Consider the following 7061-nt stretch of genomic DNA (forward strand, 5'->3'; position numbering starts at 1 on the left):
CGGACTCCCCCATTTTTATCGGGTGGGACGGATAGAAACACATGTTTTGCCCCTGACAGTAAGTCATTATGATGCTGATAAACAAGAATAAATCATTCAAGACATTAGCAAAACCTTGATGACTAAATCATCTGTCTACAATATCATGAAGAAGAAAGAATGCACAGGTCAGCTCAGTAATCACAAAGGGACTGGTAGGCCAAGGAAGACTCCACGGCTATATGGTAAAAAGGCCCCAAATGCCCCAAAGATCAGCAGCATTCTTCAGGAGGGCAGATGTGGATGTGTCAGAGGACTATCAACAGAAGATTTCATGAACGAAATAAACAGGCCACACTGCAGATATGAACCACAAAACAGGATGGCCAGATTACAGTTGTGCTAAAGGACTTTAAAGAGCCTGTAGAAATCTGGCAAAGGGTCTTGTGGACAGATGAGACAAAACCAATGTGTTTCAGAGTAATGACAAAAGCAAAGTGTGCAGACTAACTGCCCAAGATGCAAAGCAGACCACCTCATTTGTTAAACATGGTGGTGAGGGTGTTATGGGTTGAGCATACATGGCTCTCTTCATTGATGATGAAACTGTTGATGGCAGCTGCACATAAATTCTGAGTTGTGTAGAAACAAATGATCTGCTCAGGTTCCAAAGAGATTATAAAAGCTAAAAATGGAAAATTCATATATGGCCAAGCCAGTCCCCGATTTAAATCCAATTAAGCAGGCCTTCCATATACTGAAGAGAAAACCTAGGGGACAAACTTCCCAAAACAAGCAGGAGTTTTGGCTGCATTTGAGGTTTGGCAGAGCATCACCAGAGAAGCCCCTCAGCACCTGCTGATGTCTATGTATCAAAAGCCTCAAGTTGTCATTATATATGCAAGGGATATGCGACAAAGTCCTAAATATGATGGCTTTAATAGACTTGCCTTTGCTGTGTGTGCCAAACATGATGGTGCCCTGAAATGAGGGATCACAAAGAAAAAGCATTGTGTAGTGGAATGTATTGTCATGCTTGGGTCATACAGTTGCACAGATTCACTCATATTTTTCAAGAAACATAAACTTTATTCGTAAACAGCATAATAAAGCATAAAGAATAAATTACAGGCTGTATGGGGAGATGAGGGACGAGGCAATGAAACAAAAGGACAGCTGCTGTACAGGCTTTTAAATGTTCAAAGCACTGCAAGTCGCAGATCACACGCCATGGGAGCAGCAGCAAGCTAGCAGCTAATGGAGCATAGAGGAGGTAAAAACTCTATTTGTTCCCATTGTATCACCGTTTAAGAGGGGGTTCGGAGGAGTGACTGTGTTTCTAGGGTGTGTTCAGCCGCCTCTTCACACCCTCCCTCAGCTTTATTAACATCTTTGTGAATTGCGACTCTTCCAAACCAGGTTCAGACAGGTATGACTGGACATCTGCATTAATGTGCACAGAGTTGGGTTGATGCCTGACAGTAAAACAAAGGTTGCAAACTCAGGACCATCTCATGGGGCAGTTGATTTTTCTTTGGTATAGCCATTTAAGGGGGAGGTTTAGCAGTGCTACTATTATTTAAAAACCAATCCCCCAGCGCCCCTGCAGAGGCTCTAATTGTCTTCTGTCGGGGGGTGGGGGGGCTGTTGGATAAAGGTGGAAAGGTTTAAAATAAGGATGTCCAAAGGAAAGGGTTTTTTTTTTTTTTTTGTATTTTGTGTTTCGAGTGGGGGTGCCTTCTTTGGATTAACTTATTAGTATTTGTTTTTCGGATTTTTTTGTTTTGGGGTCTGGGTTGTCTTCTATCTACCTGTGTGCTGAGGATTTATGAATTCATGGTTTTCCCAAAGAAAAGGGGGAGCCCCCTGAACATCCACCCATCTTCACCCTACAGTGTCTCCCGGGTAGGACAGTCTTTTCATTTTTTCAATGAAAGATTTTGGACTTGTTATTTCACATTTATTAATTCAGTGTGTTTTCCATGGCCCTTTGCTGTGGGGGTTGTTTGTGTTTATGTGTTTTTTCCCAGGTTTAAACCCTTTAAGTATTTGTGACCCAAGTTTTCAAAAAGAAACCCCCCCCTTAGCTTTTTTGAAATGTAGATGCTATTTTATTATACCTACTTTTTTATACATTTATCTAACTCTATATTTATTTTCTAGTATCAGAATGTAGTTTAAGTTAATTTGTTTTGGGTTTAAAGATTTTTTTTCAATTTTTGATTTTGTTTTCTTTTTTCAAATTTCGCCCCCTTTTTTTTTTTGCCTCTAGCCCCCACAGGTTGAGAAACCACTGGTTTAATTTTAATATCCCCGGGTATGGGGGTGGTATTTTTTTCATTTATTTAATTTAACTTCATTATATTCTTTAATTGTTGTTTATCCCGTGTAATTTTGCCTTTTTTAAAGGGGGGCAGGTTGGGCTGGGGAAGCGCCCTGGGATCTCCCAAAAAAATAAATAAACTTCCCGCGGGGGAGCAGTTTTTTTTTCCCCCCTTCTGTCCAACACTTATACCCACAAGGTATGTTTTTTGGGCCCAGTGCAGGGCGGGGGAGTTTGGGGCTAATTTCGTTGGTGTAGCACCCGGGAATCCTAGGCCATGCCCGGGGGTGGGGCCCCCTCTCGAGGAGGAGTTGAGCCTCTGGATCCCTGGTGCCCAAGACACCTCAAAACGGTTCTGCAAGACCTGGCTGCGCCAGAGAAAGCGCTTTGGAACCCCGATTTTACAATGATGGCCATCCCACCTCATCGTTCAACGCCCGAGTTCGCAAGTGGTTGTGAGGAAGCAGGCCTTGAACAGTCCCCGGGTTTATGCAGCACCTGGAAGCAAATATGAGAGGAGATCAGGGGCAGGTAGGGAGTTTTGGCCACCCGCAACCACAAGGCAATCCCCCCCCGGGGGGGAGTGAGCCACTGGGGACGTGTTTTTCCGTTGTCCGGGATGGGTTCCCAACCGGGCCCCCTCGTGTCCCCCGGGGCTTTTCATTTAGAGAGGTGCTTGTTTGTGAAGCTGCACCCCCAGTAGAGCCAAGCCGGGTTTCCTGAACATGGCACTTAGTGGTCTTCGCGCTTTTTGGTGGGTTTGTTGAGGGGCACGAGGTAACAACTGGGGGTTTTTGGGCTTTTTCTGCAAGTGTTCCTCTCAGATGAATAAAGGTGCTGTTGAAAGAAAAGTTTTGGACCTTTGTGAAAAATCCACGGGGTCTCGGGGGATTTTCCCTTTTGAATTGGGGACGTCCTGAATGGGATCTGACATGACTGAGGAAGAAAATTTTGCTTTTGTCCTTGATGCTTGTGACCCCGGGTGGCAGCTACCGAGTGGGAAAAGGGAAATGGTAGATGAGTTGGGGGGGGGGCCCCATGGAAAAGGGGGATCGGCCTTTTATTTAAACCTCAAACCCGCCCCAAACCCAAAGGGGAAAGGCCCCGGGGGATCCCCCCCATCACACCCTTGGTAGCCCCTCTCTCTTAGTGATGCCCTAAGGCAAGTCACAGGGGGGAATAACGGAACTTTCCCAATGAAAACAGTTTGGGAAAACTTAAAGTGCCCCTGAGCAGTTAGGGGTGAACAGAAAAATTCTTCTTTGATAAGGCAAGGGGTAAAAGGGGGGTTTCCCTAGAGGTTTATTACATGAGACACACGGGAGCAGAGGGGGATGATGGAAAAAACTGTACTCAAGTAAGATTAGTGTTACCAAAAAAAAAACCAAGTAAAGAAAAAGTAGTCCATAAAAAATTTCCAAGTAAGAAAAAAATAGTACGGAAAAAAAGACAAAAAATTTTGAGTAACTTTTTGAACATTAAATAATTTTTTTAGAAATGTTGTAATAAAAAGACAAACATATAAAAATAATTTTAAAAAATTCTTTTTCCCCAAAAAAAAAATAAAAAATTAGCAAAATAAATCACATCTTTACAAAAAAAATGCAAAATAAAAAAAATTTCCCAAATCTTTTCACAACAAAGTTTTTTAAGCTGATCCCAAGTGGGTTTTGAAAGTAAAATTTTAACAGTGATGAGATATCCTTCCCTGACGTACAATACGTTTGCACTTGTTGGTGTACGATTCGTGGTTTAAAAAAAAAAAAAAGAAGGCCAGTTTAAAACCAAAAACCCATGTCACTTCGGGGTGCAATTGCACAACCAGGGATTTAATAGGTTTTGGGGAACGAGTCCCCTTTCAATCTGGCCCGGTATTCTAAATTTTTTTTATTGGCTTCCGGGGTGTTTGGGGGAAAGGAGTGTATATATACAGGTCACCAAAAAAAAAGGGGGGGAATAAAGAAAAGGAGAAAAACATAAGGTTAAAAAGACATGAAAGGCAGGTTGGGGAAGACATCTGGTTCTTGCTGTGAAGCTGGGACCAAAGTAAAAGGGAGCCTTGCATGACAAAAAAGTTCAAAAGCTGAAGGCATTTGGTTGTGTGTGGTCATGTGACTGAATGGCTACCCTGTTTGGGAAAACAGCCAGTAGATCCACTGGCAACTTTCTTGAAAAAATATAGTTTAATGTATGAAGGGAAAAAAAAAAATGAGCGAGTGTTTCCCAGTGTAGGGGAGTAAGGAGCATTTCTTCTTCACAAATGCTCAAGAAAAAAGAAAAAAATTTTTAATAACACAGGGCATCTTCCAATGGTAATGGACAGGTCCCCGTCCTGGGAAGCCCTCTTTGTTTATGATGACATCATTGATTTTCCCCCCATTTCACACAAATCAAAGGACCGCCAATCTTCCGGGGCCCCAAAGGCCATCTTCCTCAACACCAAAAATGTAGATTTCTCGACCTTTGCCTTCCTCACCCTTATGGTGTCATGATGGGCCCAAATAAACAAAATTAAGTCCATCTTGGACTCCCCAGCCCCAGGAGGTAAAAGTCCCAGCACCCTTGGGATGGCGGGGTGGTTCCAAAAACCAAAGGGGTTTGCCGACATCGCGTCCATTGTTCCAGCTGAAAAGGGGACTTTAAAGTGGTCACCAGTGTGCCAGGCCTCCTTAAAAAGTAAAACGGCCCGGAATCCCACCAGCCCGGGCACAGCCTGATCCATCATTAACCTTTCAGGTCCACAGGATCAAAAAGTGACCTTGGGGCCGCCATTCTCTCTCAAACAAGCAAGGAGAAGGGGGTGGTGGCCATGCCTCACGGGTTACAAAGGGCATAAAGAATAATTATTCCCCCCACCAGAAGGAATGAAAGAAGTGGCATCACCCCCGGGGGGGACTTCATTTGAAATCTACACTGACCACGGGCTCTGCCTGGGTTTAAAATTTGGAAAAACCCGAGGGGCTAACCAGGTGGATTGCCCTAAACAGTTCACGTCAAGGTGTGCTATTGGAAAGGCTGTGCTTGTTGTGCCGATGCATTATCCGGTTCACAAGCCTCATATGTGGTATGGCCCCAACCCCCTGATTTTCCCCCAAAAAAGGAAATTGTCCCCAAGAGCCAGCCCCGGCGGGGTTGGAGGGGCCCGGGACCTGACTGCAAAACTTATAGGGGCCAAGGACCATCCGGTTCCAAAAAAAAAGGGGTTACCATTATCGTTGGTAGTGCCCAAGACTTTGTCCCAAGTTCCACAATATTACCATGATATACCAATTGGGGTCACCTTGGACAAAGAAATTTTTTTTAAAAATTTTTAGGTGGCATGGGGCAATGATGTTCAAAGATGTCCCCTGGCCAGATTTGTACCATTTGTCAGCTATAAAAAACCCCCCCTGGTTCCCCTCGAACAGCTTCAGCAACCATCACTACACCGAGGGGAGCCTAGGGTGTACCTAATGGTCCATAATTCCTACTTTTTTCTCCCAAAGGGGGAAGCCCCCACCGATGGTAGTGTATATTTAGTGGGTGGAGTTTTTTCCTGGCTAAAAGCCAAATTTTACCCTAAAGGGAAAAGATATTTTCCCCGGGGTCCCACAAAAATATACGAGGGGGGCCCCCAGTTTAGGGGTCAGGGCAAGAATTTTGGAAAAAAGGGGGGGTTTCACCTAAAGAAAAAAGGGAACCCCAATCTAATTGCACTGGGGGTAACCAGACCCGAAGACAAATGATAGACCCATCGCCGGAGACCACCATCAGGTTGGACAGAGCCAGAGCGGGGCATTTAAATGGGTGGGTCAAGGTTGGTGAAACCCCCCTGTATTGTTACAAAGGAAAAAAAAATTGTCACAACCCCCAAAAACCAGACAAAAACCTGATCACTTAAAAACCCCCAAAAAATTACACAATGGGTGAAGGGAGAATGGAGGTCCCAGCCCAGACAGTCCATTTACAAAGAAAATTTTTGTAAAATTTTTTGGTTTGGGGGGAGAAAGGTGGATGGGACTCACCCTTTTAAAGCAAAGAAAAGTTAATGGCTAAACTGGCCAAGGGATGGGCCCGGAAACCATTGTCCAAACGGGTCCAGTGACCTTGCAGTTTGGGATTGCCAGGCCCAAAAAAGAGCGCGGTGAACATCCAAACCTCAAGGCTTGGTTCGGGCCCATCCACCCATTTTTTCATTCCCTTTCCATAGACGCTGGACTTATTATCTTATCATTTATTACATCTAGTGCTTTTTTCCAGGGACTTTTTGCTGTGGAGGGTTGTTTGTTTTTTATGTTTTAATGTAATATCCGTAGGGGTACAGGGGTTGTATTTTTTCATTTTTTTAAATTTTAATTTCATTATTTTTTTAATTGTTTTTTGACCCATGTACATTATTTTGTCTCTGTTTGTGAGTGTTTTGGTGGGGGCCAAGGCGGGGAACCCGGGGTTTTCCCCAAAAAAATAAAAAAACACCTCCTTTTTGACGTGTATCTTGGGCGGGACCCCCAAAAGGTTTTTATCGCCCCTAAAAAATTACAACCCCTTAAATAAAAACGGCATCCACAGCCCTTTTAATCGCCAAACATTTTTTCTAAATTGAATAATTGATTCCGGGATTAAAGTCCAAATGGGGCAGGCCTTCCAACACAACCCGTTCCCCCCCTTTCATGATGACAAGGGGCTCTAGGGCTGAGCTGGTGGCATTTCTCCGTCAGCAGGGCCAAAGGAGGTAAAATGGTAGTCCAAATTTTGCCCCTTTTATGTTTTAAAGGAAGAT

This window comes from Polypterus senegalus, chromosome 3 (assembly GCF_016835505.1).
Source record: "Polypterus senegalus isolate Bchr_013 chromosome 3, ASM1683550v1, whole genome shotgun sequence".
In the NCBI taxonomy this organism is placed as follows: Eukaryota; Metazoa; Chordata; class Cladistia; order Polypteriformes; family Polypteridae; genus Polypterus; species Polypterus senegalus.